Here is a 12,563-nt window from a genome sequence, read left to right as displayed (position 1 = left end):
GCTCTTTCCATGATTTGGCTATTGTTGAGAGTGCTGCTGTGAACACTGGGGTCCATGTGCCCCTATGCATCAGCACTCCTGTATCCCTTGGCTAAATTCCTAGCAGTGCTATTGCTGGGTCCTAGGGGAGTTCTGTTAATTTTTTGAGGAACCTCCACGCTGTTTTCCAGAGGGGCTGCAGCAGCTTACATTCCCACCAACAGTGTAGGAGGGTGCCCGTTTCTCCACATCCTCGCCAGCATCTAGAGTCCTCCGATTTGCTCATTTTAGCCACTCTGACTGGCATGAGGTGGTATCTCAGTGTGGTTTTGATTTGTATTTCCCTGATGAGGGACGCTGAGCATCGTTTCATGTGTCTGTTGCCCATCTGGATGTCCTCTTTGGGGAAGTGTCTCTTCATATCTTCTGCATGTGGGCTTTTATTTATAGCCACCAACTTACATCAGTAGCAACTATGCCCAAGAATAAAGTCAAGGAACGCCTGGCTTTCTGGCAATCACAGCCGAGGCACAACCAAATCGATCCAGGTGAGGTAAGAGAACAATTATTGGGTTGTTGAGTTTTTCTAATCAGTCATTCATCACAGTATGCTTCTGTGCTGGGTCCAGGAAATAGAGTTGAGTAAGACGCTGTCCTGAGATCAAAGCACTCCAGCTCTACTGGGAACCCTTGAGCTGTGTAAGATGGCATGAGCCCATCAGTGGCCAAGGACCCTGTGCACCTCTGTTTTAGTCCCAACCGTAAATGAAGAACCCCTTAACACCATCTTCTCCAGTCTCTGGAGGATGTTAGGGTGTTCTTCGTGTCCTCTTCTCATAGCACACCTTCCCCTTGAGTTGAACCCTGAGCCATCCTTGGTCTTGAGAGTCTGCTCCCATGCCTCAGTTTCCTCAACTAGAAACTGGAGGTAGCAAGATCCCTCAGACCTGGGATGGTGAGATATGATGATGTGTTAGATCTTCTCCCCTTGCCTTCATCAGGGCCTTTGCAAGCTTGTACCTGGTGATGCTGGCAGCAAGCCCTTTCCGGCCCCTATTTCTGCTCACCCTGTTACCAGAGAGCTTCGGGGTCTGGATCCTATCTGGCCCCGTCAGGGTGGATTACCAAATGAGTGGTTCTTTTGCCCCAGTCCCTTTCCTGAGCTATAAATAAGCCCCATGTTTATTTTCTTACGTTATTGAAATGAGCATTTGGGATCTGGGCCTCTTGACGGGTCCAGAGAGCGTCCATCCGGTGCCTGGTGAGGGCCCTGTGTGGCTGGCTGCTGTCTGAAGCTATTTGGAGTCCTACCCCCTGTGTTTTGGATGTGGCTTAATTTCAATAGTAAGGGCCGTATGTAGCCCTGTATCTGCTGATTTTCAGGTTTCAGCTTTCTGCCAGCCCCACTGCCTGCTTAGAAGTAAAGTTGTGTTTCTCATTAAGGGGATAACAGCCACAATTGAGGTAATTAACGAAAATTGTGCATTGGTGGCAGCAGCTCCGATAGGATTTCCAATAGTCTTTCTCTAGTAGATCCTGAGGGGCTTACCTGCATCCCCTCCCTCCTGCCTACCTCGTGCCCAGTCTCTGTTCCTTGTTTTCTGGATATAGTCCCAATAATTTCTCTCCAAACAGCCCTGTTCTTGTCACCAGTTTGGGTCAATGTATTGACACCTTGGCCAAAATGAGGATTCCATTAAGTCCCTCTTCTTCAGCTCTTGGGAGATGCAGGGATTTTATTTTGTCTCTTCTCCTAGCATCTTCCAGTTGCCAGTTGTATCTTAGTCTCTCTTCAGAAGTAATAAGGATGAATATCCATTAATATCAGATTGATGCTCCTTTTAGTCCCATGGCTACAGCATCTTCCTGGAAAGAGTGACCTAGGATAGTGTTAGAATAGAAAGGGAACATCTGAACTAGGAAATGTTCTGAGTTAGGACTTCCTAAGGAATGATTTCTGCCTTTTTCGGGCTTCAACAACGTATCAGAAGTACACAGTGAGACTATGGGCAGGACACAACTTTGTCAGAACTTGGACTGAAGAGCGTCATTCACTCTGGATGGATTAGCCTGGTAAGAGAAATCTTTTTGTAGATACAACTTGAACCTGAACTCTGTCAGTGAAGAGAATTGCACCTAACAACCAGATTTAATTCACTTTCAGAGAAGGGACCAGAAGAAAGTAAATTTTCATTTCGGTGTTTTTAGTCTACTGACTCCTAAAGATTGTTTTCCTTTCAAAAAGCTAAGAAGCCAGATGTGATGGATTCATTCAATCAACAAATATTTGTTGAGCTTTATACCAGGTACTGTTCTTCATGTGATGCTGCTGCATTGAACAGAACAACAAAATGCCCACTTTTATCTAAAAGTTTACATTCTAAGAAGGAAGACAACCGAAACAAGTGAATAAATATAATTTCAAATGGCAGTAAATGCTGTGATGATAATAAAGCAGAGTAAGGGGAATTAGTGGCTTGGGTGTAAGGAGGTATTTTAGGTGGGTTGGTCAGAAGTGACATTTAAGCACAGATATACATGTTGAGAAGGAGTGAACCATGAGGGTACCAGGCAGTGGGAAGAACTAGCACGAAAGCCCTCAGGCAGGAACAAGCTCAGCTTGTTTTAAGAACAGCAAGAATGCCTGTGTATTTAGTGTGGAGAGCATGGTAGAGATGATGCCAGAAAAGTAGGTCAGAGCCAAATTGTGTTAGGACCATGTAGGCCAAAAGGATTCTAGATTTTTATTGCTTGTTACAGGAAAACACTGGAAGGTTTTAAGCAAAGCGGTCATACCTGAATGGTTTTTTTTTGTTTTTTTTTTTAAAGATAATTTCAGCTAATGTGTGGAGCTCAGGCTACATAGAGCAAGAATAAAGGAAAGGAAATCAATTAGAAGGCTACTTTAGGGAGCTCAAGTGAGAGATGGTGACTTTGTTAGACTTGGATGGTAGTAGCAGAGGTAGTAAGAAGTTATGCTGGGAATAGAGTCGTATTGGACTTACTGATGAATATAGGAGAGGAAAACAATAGAGGATTCACAGCCAACTCCTAGGTTTTCGTCCTGAGTAATGGAATGATACCATTAAGCAAAATATGCTGACTATGCAGGGGTGAGGACAGGGAAATGTTGAGAGTGAAAATCAAAAGCCTTACTTCATACATGCTGTTTGAGATACATTTTGGAAATCTAAGTAGTAGTGTTATTTAAGCAGTTAGGTATCTAGAGCTCAGGGGATAAGTTAAGACTGAATATATAGATGAGATTTAAAACCAAGAGACTAGATAAGATTTCCCAGAGAGTCAGCATAGGTAGAGAAAAAAAGGACTGGGCTCACTCTATAGATAGAGAAAAAAAGGGAAACCCAGAAAAGGAGACAGAAGAGTTGCTGGTGAGTTAGGAAGAAAGCTTGGAAGATATCTGAAAGATAGACTGTGATAAATTAAATATTGTAAATCCTAGAGCAACCACTAAAAACATTTTTAAAAGAGGTATAGCTAATAGGTCAATATTGGAGATGGAACACCAAAAAAAAATTTTTTTTAATGTTTTATTTATTTCTAGGAGAGAGAGAGAGAGACAGAGTGAGCAGGGGAGGGTCAGAGAGAGAGGGAGTCACAGACTGAAACAGGCTCCAGGCTCTGAGCTGGCAGTCAGCACAGAGCCTGGCGCGGGGCTCGAACCCACGAACGGCGAGATCATGACCTCAGCGAAAGTCGGACGCTCCGACTAAGCCACCCAGGCGCCCCCCCCCCAAATTTTTTTAATCAAAAGATGGTAGAAAAAGAAGAAAGTAAACAAAGAAGAAATGAGACCAAAAAAAAAAGGAGTAGACTTAAACCTAAATATATCAATAATTACATTAAATGTAAATGGTCTAAACATTCTAATTAAAGTGTGGAGATTATTCTAAGTTAAACAGCAAGAGAAATTAAATGCTATCTATAAGGAAAACACTATAAAATACAATTAGACTAGAAAGAGGTGTACTAGATAAACATGTATCATTAGAACAGTGGGAATGATTATGTCAACAAAGGACAAAATTAACTTACAAACAAGAATATTGAAGGGTGCCTAGGTGGTGTAGTTGGTTAAGTGTCCAACTCTTGGTTTTGGCTTGGGTCATGATCTCACAATTCATGAGTTCAAGTCCCACATTGGTCTCTGTACTGACAGAATGGAGCCTGCCTGGTATTCTCCCTCTCTGCTCCTCCCCCACTCACATGTACATTTTCTCTCTCTCAAACTTTAAAAAAGAAAAACAGAAATTTTGCTAGGGAGAAGGAGGAATAGTTGATGATGATAAAGGAATCAATCAAGAAGACAGAACAGGTAATACTAAATTAGGCACTGAATAACAATGTTTCAAAATATATAAAGCAGAAACTAACAGCTGAAAGTGAACAAGAAAATGTACAATTATATTTGGATATTTCAACATTCCTCTCTTAGTAACTGATAGAACAAGTTGATAGAAAAGTCAGAAAGATATAGATGACTTGAATAATACTATCAACTGTCTGGTCTTAATTCACAGTTAGAGAACACTTCATTCACTAACAGCTGGATACACATTCTTCTCAAGCATACATGCAACATACACCACAAATTCATTGCAACATAAAATAAGTCTCAGTAATTTGGGGGGAAATGAAAACATAAAAACTATGTTCCCTGTTCACAGTGGAATTAACAAGAGACATCTGTGGAAGTCCCCAGTAGGTGAAAATTAACATATTTCTAAATGATATATGGGTTCATGAAGACACAAAGGAAATTAGAGAATATTTGGAGCTAAATGAAAATGAAACAATAGATCTAAATGTGTGGGATGGAGATCTGTAGCTTGAAGTGCTCATTTTAGAATGGAACTAAAATCAATTAATCTTAAGAAATTACCTTACAAAACTTGAGAAAGAAGAATAAAGTCCAAAGTAGAAGAAAGGAGTGGAAATAAATGGAAAATGGACAAACAATGGAGAAAAAAAATCAATTAAACAAAAACTGGTTTTTTGAAAAAAAATCAGTAACTGCCCTGCACTGTTCAAGGAGAAAATGAAGATATAAATTACCAGTATCAGGAGTCAAAATGAGGACAGACTCTAAAAAATATTAAAAGGGAATTCATATGAGCATTCATACCAATAAATTCTGCAACATAGGTGCAATGGAAATAATTCTCAAAAGGCACAAAGGGACAAAAATGCTCAAGAAGAAATTGAAAATCTGAATAGTCTTGTATCTGTTAAAGCAATCAAATCCATAATTTATTTTTATTTATTTATTTTATTTTACAAATAGTTTATTGTCAATTTGGTTTCCATATAACACCCAGTGCTCATCCCCAGAAGTGCCCTCCTCCATGCCCATCTCCCCCCTCCCCCCCACATCCATCAGTCCTCAGTTTGTTTCTCAGTATTCAAAAGTCTCTCATGGTTTGCCTCTCTTCCTTTCCCCCACCATTTCCCCCTTCTTCTCCCCCATGGTCCTCAGTTAAGTTCCTCCTAATCCACCTATAGGTGCAAACATAATGGTATCTGTCCTTCTCTGCCTGACTTATTTCGCTTAGCATAACACCCTCAAGGTCCATCTATGTTGCTACACATGGCCAGATTTCATTGTTTCTCATTGCCATGTAGTATTCCATGGTATAGATAAACCACATCTTCTTGATCCATTCGTCCGTTGATGGACACTTAGGTTCTTTCCATGTTTTGGCTGTTGTTGAGAGTGCTGCTATGAACATTGGGGTCCATGTGTCCCTATGCATCAGCACTCCTTTTTCCCTTGGGTAAATTCCTATCAGTGCTATTGCTGGGTCATAGGTGTGTTCTATTGTTATTTTTTTGAGGAACCTCCACTCTGTTTTCCAGAGGGGCTGCAGCAGCTTACATTCCCACCAACAGTGTAGGAGGGTGCCCATTTCTCCACATCCTCGCCAGCATCTAGAGTCCTCTGATTTGCTCATTTTAGCCACTCTGACAGATGTGAGGTGGTATCTCAGTGTGGTTTTGTGAAATCCATAATTTAAAACTTCCCACAAAGAAACCTACATAGTTTTACTGGCAAATTCTATCAAACAATTAAGGAAGAAATAATACCAGCCTTATACAAACCTTTTTCAAAAAATAGAGAAATAAGTAGGCATAATTTACATAATTTAAAAAATATATATATAGTAGAACTATTTCCACACAAATGTTCATAGCAGCTTTATTCAGAATAGCCAAAAATTAGGAACAACTTAAATGTTCAACAGATGATTAGATAGAAGAATTGTGGTATACCCATACAATGGAATACAACTAGGCAGTAAAAATAACAAACTATGGAGACACACAACATGGATGATTTTCCAAAACATGTGAACAAAAGCCAGACAAATGAGTTCACACTGTACATACACACAATGTGTTCTCATGTATATAAATATGTTCCACTTTTATAAAGTTTTACAACAGGTAAAACTCATGTGGGGTGATAGGGTAGATCAGTGCCTGAGGCTAGGGATTGTCTGGAATGAGGCACAGGGAACTTTTGGGGATCTGGGGAATATGGTGATGGTTAGCTGTGTGTATATATACATATTTTTCCAAACTCATCTAACTAAAAATTCATTATGTAAATTATATCTCAATAAAGATGATTTTTAAGCGGTGGTTAAACACTGTCATCTTTCACAGCTCCTCAGTTTTGTTATGGACCGGCATTCCTTTCCCTTCTTAACTTTGATGTTTGCTTAAGGATTCAGGATCTAGGCTGCCTCTAGTTCCATTGTTTCCATTTAGTGTTTTCTGGTATGTTCTTTATGTGGAGTGCAGGCTTGCCAGCCATCCAGCTAGCAGTAAGTGCTTGTTATGATGCTTTGCTGGATGCTACAGATAAATAGGTGAGAAAGGTACCATTTCCACTTTGTGGAATTAATGAATACAGAAGATAAGTCACTTTAAAATCCTGTCTACTGTATAAGACAGTGCATGATAAAGGGTGAATTGCACAAATTCCCTGTCATGGAAGGAGAGTGTGATCACATTTGCGTTGGGGAAGAAGGTGGCACTTGAGGTGGGTTTTGGAGAAATAACGGGTAGAGGTGGGCATTAGGTGGATAGGGGTGTGTTGAGAGGTTGGAGCAGGCACTTTGACCTGAGGGGAGTGAAAGGAAACAAGAAGATGGTAAAATGTGATGCAAAAATCCTCAACAAAATATTAGCGAACCAAATACAACAATATGTTTTTTATTACCACGATCAAGTGGGACTTACTCCCAGAAGGCAAGGGTGGTTCAATATTTGCAAAACCATCAATGTGATGTGTCACCTTACTAAAAGAATGGATGAAAAATTATGATCATTTCAATAGATGCAGAAAAAGCATTTGACAGAGTACAAGAACGATTTGTGATAAAACCCCTCTGCAAAGTAGGTCTAGAGGGAACATATCTCAACAGAATAAAGACCTTGTATGAAAAACCCACAGCCAAAACATCATACCCAACGAAAACCTGAGAGCTTTTCCCTGGGGGTCAGGAACAAGACAAGAATGTCCACTCTCACTGGAAGTCCTAGCCACAGCAATCAGACGAAAAGAAATAAAAGGCCTCCAAACCGGTAAGAAAGAAGTAAAAATTTCCCTATTTGCAGATGACATGATACTATATATAGGAAACCCTAAAGACTCCTCCACAAAAACTATTAGAATTGATCAATGAAGCCAGTAAAGCTGCAGGATACAAAATCAATGTACAAAAATCTTTTGCGCTCCTATACAGTAATAATGGAGCTGCAGAAAGTAAAGTTAAGAAAACAATCCCATTTACTCTTGCACCAAACACAATAAAATAATGCCTAGGAACACATTTTTCCATGAAGGTAAAAGACCCCAATACTGAAAACTACAAGACATTAATGAAAGAAATTGAAGAAGGTACAAAAAAATGGAAAAATATTCTGTGCTCATAGATTGGAAGAGTTAATATTGTTAACATGTCCATATGACCCAAAGCAATCTACAGATTTAATGCAATCCCTATCAAAAATACCAACAGTACTATTCACAGAACTAAAACAAATGATCCTAAAATTTGTATGGAACTACAAAAGACCTTTAAAAACCAAAGCAATCTTGAAAAAAACAGAAGCATCACAATTCCAGATTTCAAGTTATATTACAAAAATGTAGTACTCGAAATAGTATGGTACTGGCACAAAAACAGTCACCTAGATCAATGTAACAGAATAGAAAACCCAGAAATAAATCCAAAATTATATGGTCACTTAATATTTGACAAAGCAGGAAAGAATATCCAATGGGAAAAAGACTATCTCTTTAACAGATAGCCACATGCTAAAGAATGAAAGTAGACCACTTTCATCATACGCAAAAAATAAACTCAAAATGGATTGAAGACCAAAATTCAAGACATAAAACCATAAAAATCTTGAAGAAAGCACAGGCAGTAATCTCTGCGACATCAGCCATAGCAACAGCTTTCTAGATATGTCACCTGAGGCAAGGGAAATAAAGCAAAAATAAACTATTGGGTCTACATCTAAATAAAAAGTTTCTGCACAGCAAAGGAAACAGCAAAACTAAAAGTCAAGCTATAGAATGGGAATAAATATTTGCAAATAACTGATAAAGGATTGGTATGCAAAATATATAAAGGACTGATAGGACTCAATACCAAAAAAAAATCAAACTAATCCAATTAAAAAACGGACAGAGGACATGAACAGACAGTTCTCCAAAAAAGACATCCAGATGGCCAACAGACCATGTGAAAAGATGCTCAACATCACTCATCATCTGGGAAACACAAATCAAAACCATCCTGAGATATCACCTCACACCTGTCAGAATGGCTAAAATCAAAACCACAAGAAAGAAGTGTTGGCGAGGGTGTAGAGAAAGAGAAACACTCATGCACTGCTGGTGGGAATGCAAACTGATGCACTTCTGCTGTGGAAAACAATATGGAGTTTCGTTTAAAAATTAAAAATAAAACTGCCCTGCGATCAAGGAATTGCACTACTGGGTATTTACCCAAAAAATACAAGCACTAATTCAAAGGGATACATGCACCTCGGTGTTTATTGCAGCATTATCCAAACTATGGAAGCAGCCCAAGTGTCCATCGACTAATGAACAGGTAAAGAAGTTGTGGTCTATGTAAACAATGGAATATTACTCAGCCATAAAAAATAGTGAAATCTTGCTATTTCCAAAGACATGGATGGAGCTAGAGAGTATAATGCTGAGTGAAATAAGTCAGAGAAAGACAAATACCATATGATTTCACTCATATGTGGAATTTAAGAGACCAAATAGGCAAAGGGGGGGAAAAAGAGGCAAAACCAAGAAACAGTCTCTTAACTATAGAGAACACACTGATGGTTACTGGAGGGCAGTTGTGTGGGGGGTGGAGGAAATAGGGGTATGGGAATTAAAGAGCACATTTATGATGAAATAAAATGATTTAAATAATAGGAGAAAGTGTAATGGATGACTTGAATTTGCAGAAACACTGCATCCAGGTTGAGGTGTTGGAAAAGATGAGGCTAGGGGCAGCTGGATGGCCAGTTAAGCATCCGACTCTTGATTTCCGCTCGGGTCATGAGATCATCGTGTCATGAGCCCCACATCGGGCTCTGCGCTGACAACACAGAGTCTGCTTGGGATTCTCAACCCCCGCCCCCCCCCCCACCTCTCTCAGAAAGAAAAAAGAATAGGAGTTTAGGCCTAATTAAAAGAGCTGAAATGTCTGTGAGTAGATACTTCCGAGACTTTCCAGATGTTTGCTCAAGTTAGGGATGTGATCAGAGCCGATCTTCGGCAGCCCATCTGGGGTCGGATGGGGCAGGCAGGGACTAGGGATGGCACGTGACCACTCGGCAGTGGCCTGGGCGGAAAGCCACAAGGCCCCACATCACGTGCTTGCTGGGCACATGCGGGAACTTGCTGGGACCTGCTGAGACCCTCGGGGAAGCGAGGATGGGGAAGAGAAGTGCCGGTCTGTTTCCGGGCCTTCCCCTCACTCCTGTATCACACACCCGCGGCTTGTTACACACGGAAGTGTGTCCGCTGGAAAACCCTGCTGAAGCCCTAACCCTCGATGCAGCTGCCTTGGCCTGTGAGGAGGTAATAAAGGTCAAGTGAGGTCCTAAGGGTGGGATCTTAATGCGACGGGACTGATGTCCTTTTAGAAAAGACAAGACACCAGAGATCTCTTCTGCACGAGCAGAGATGAGGCCATGCGTGGACACAGTGAGAAAGTGACCGTCCACAAGCCAGAAGCTAAGCCTCTCTAGAAACCAAGTCCACCAGAACCTTGACCGTGGACGTCTAGCCTCCAGAGCTGTGAGACAATAGCCATTATCTAAGCCACTCAGTGTGTGGCATCTTGTTCTGACTCCTGCACTGCTCACCACGGGCCTTCTGCCATCACCTCCCGGGGATGCTTAGCGCTTCCCAGGCCGGCGGCACACTTCGTGAAGCAGTACCCAGGCTTTGGCATCTGCCCCTTGGCCACTTGGCCAGCCCCGTGGCCCTTCCCAGACCCCAGAGGGCATTACTTCTCCTGCCTGTACAGCTTGTCACTAGGTTTCAAAGGCTTTCATTCTCTTGGCCTTCATGACCGTCTTGTGAGAGAAGCTGGTTGTCCCCATTTTGCAGATGAAGAAACTGGAAGTCAGAGGTTGCTTGAAAGAACGAAGCTAACGGGTTGTAAACTCAGTTGTGAAACCCAGGTCTCCTGTCCTCTGCTCCACCACGTGGCTTCCTGGCTTATGCTTTTCCACACTTTCGTCTGAACAGAACTGTCCAAAGCCACCTCTAGAAGGAGACATCACCCTTCATCAGACCCTTTTCTCTTCCCTCGTGCTCCCCACACACATGCGCACACATTCTTTTCATTCTCTCTCCACGGTACAGCTTGGCCTTAAGGTCCTGTCTTTCTCACAGAGCCTCGGCTTCACAGAGATCCACTGTGGGTCGAGGCCAGAGAAGGGACAGTGGGGGTGGGAGGGCTCATGATGCCACCAGAGGAGAGCCCCCAGGTTCGTGGGTATGCCACGAACAGCATCACCTCTGTGCCTCTGAAGTGTGCCCCAACCGGGGCTCCGGGGAGATCTCACCCCGGCCCCACAGTGAGTTTGCTCCCAACTACTTAAGGCAACACCTTACTTAACACATGGTGCGCACATGGTCATAAACTGGAGTTCTTTTCGGAAGTTTGCCTTCCCCAAGCCTGTTGGTCTGTGTGGAGCTAAAAAAAAAAAAAAAAAAATCTGTTTGGAATCACAGAATTTCTGGGAAAATGTCAACTCTCACACCCCACTGTCTCTGGGGCTGGCATGCATCTCCTCACTTCTGAACGCACAGACGGCATGCGGTGGCCCGATTTGGGGGACGGGCTGTTTGTGGAGGGCCTATTGTTGCTCGGCAGCTGGGTCTGTGCGGGGAGAAGACCACCACTGAGGCCCTGCCCCGCCCCCCAGCAGCTACCGGGCTTTCTGTCGATAAACGCCCACTTGCCCTGCCCACGGAGCCCACCCGGAGGCAGGTGTAGGTGCAGATGGCTTAGGGGCATTGGGATTATCGGGGGTGACTTGTGGTTCGAGCCCAGGACTCCGCAGGAAAGGTCTGAGATGAGCACTCTGGGATGTGAGACCTCTCAGGCCGTCTTGGGGTGCTGGCCTCGTGCTGGCCCAACCCCAGGAGGACTAGACCGAGAAGCCAGGCTTCCCATTCCGGCTTGGGCCCGAGCACACACGAGCTCTGGCGGAACAGGGCCGGCCAGGGCCACAGCCCGGTGGCAGCTCTGAGCTCACTCCTGGCTGATCCCTAGTGGCCTGAGCCCACTGCCAGCTCTCCCCACCTGACTCCCTCCTCTGACCTTCCCCGTCCCATCGTGAACCAAACAGAGCATGGCCTCCTTCCCATCTTCCCCTTTATTTGCCCGGCTACTCAGCTGAGTATTGTCGAAGACAGCCAGTTGGGAACAGAAGCGGCCTGTCTCTCCTTGGAGCCTTTAGGCATGTGGGGCCATCAGGCAGATAAATAATGTATGTGGATTATGTGCTGAAATCGTATGACAGACAGCTCTGTGGGAGCACACAGGGGCCAGCAGTTGGCCACGGGTGGAGGCAGGGGTGGGGGCCCGGACTTAAGGAAGGGCTTCACAGAGGGTCTTGCCATCAGGAGGAACCCGACAGGAGTTCTCCGGGTGCGGGCGGCTTGCAGGGGGCAGACAGGCCCCCTAACAGGGCTGCTCATCCAGCGGTGCGGCCCAGTGAAAGGCCCCAGTGGTGCGGGGAGCAGTGAGCCATCCCGGCAGCCAGACAGGGACAGGCTGAGCTACAGTCCATATCGGAGGAAGCCTTGCTGGCCTGGCCTCCCAGAGATGCTACTCAGAGGCCCCGGGTCCCGGGGAAGGGTGACTGGGGTCACCGGGAAGGCCTGAACGACCCTGGGAAGCCACCCCACATGTGGGCAGTAGCACTCACGGGGACCCCGGGACACTGGGGCTGCTCAGCAACCACGGACCAGAGCGGGGGGCGCAAGGCGGGCACGGGGCCTGGCC

This window comes from Hyaena hyaena, unplaced genomic scaffold (genome assembly GCF_003009895.1).
Source record: "Hyaena hyaena isolate Hyena2069 unplaced genomic scaffold, ASM300989v1 scaffold_23, whole genome shotgun sequence".
NCBI classification, from domain to species: domain Eukaryota; kingdom Metazoa; phylum Chordata; class Mammalia; order Carnivora; family Hyaenidae; genus Hyaena; species Hyaena hyaena.
The sequence above is the reverse complement of the archived record's forward strand: the minus strand, read 5'-3'. Positions refer to the sequence as shown.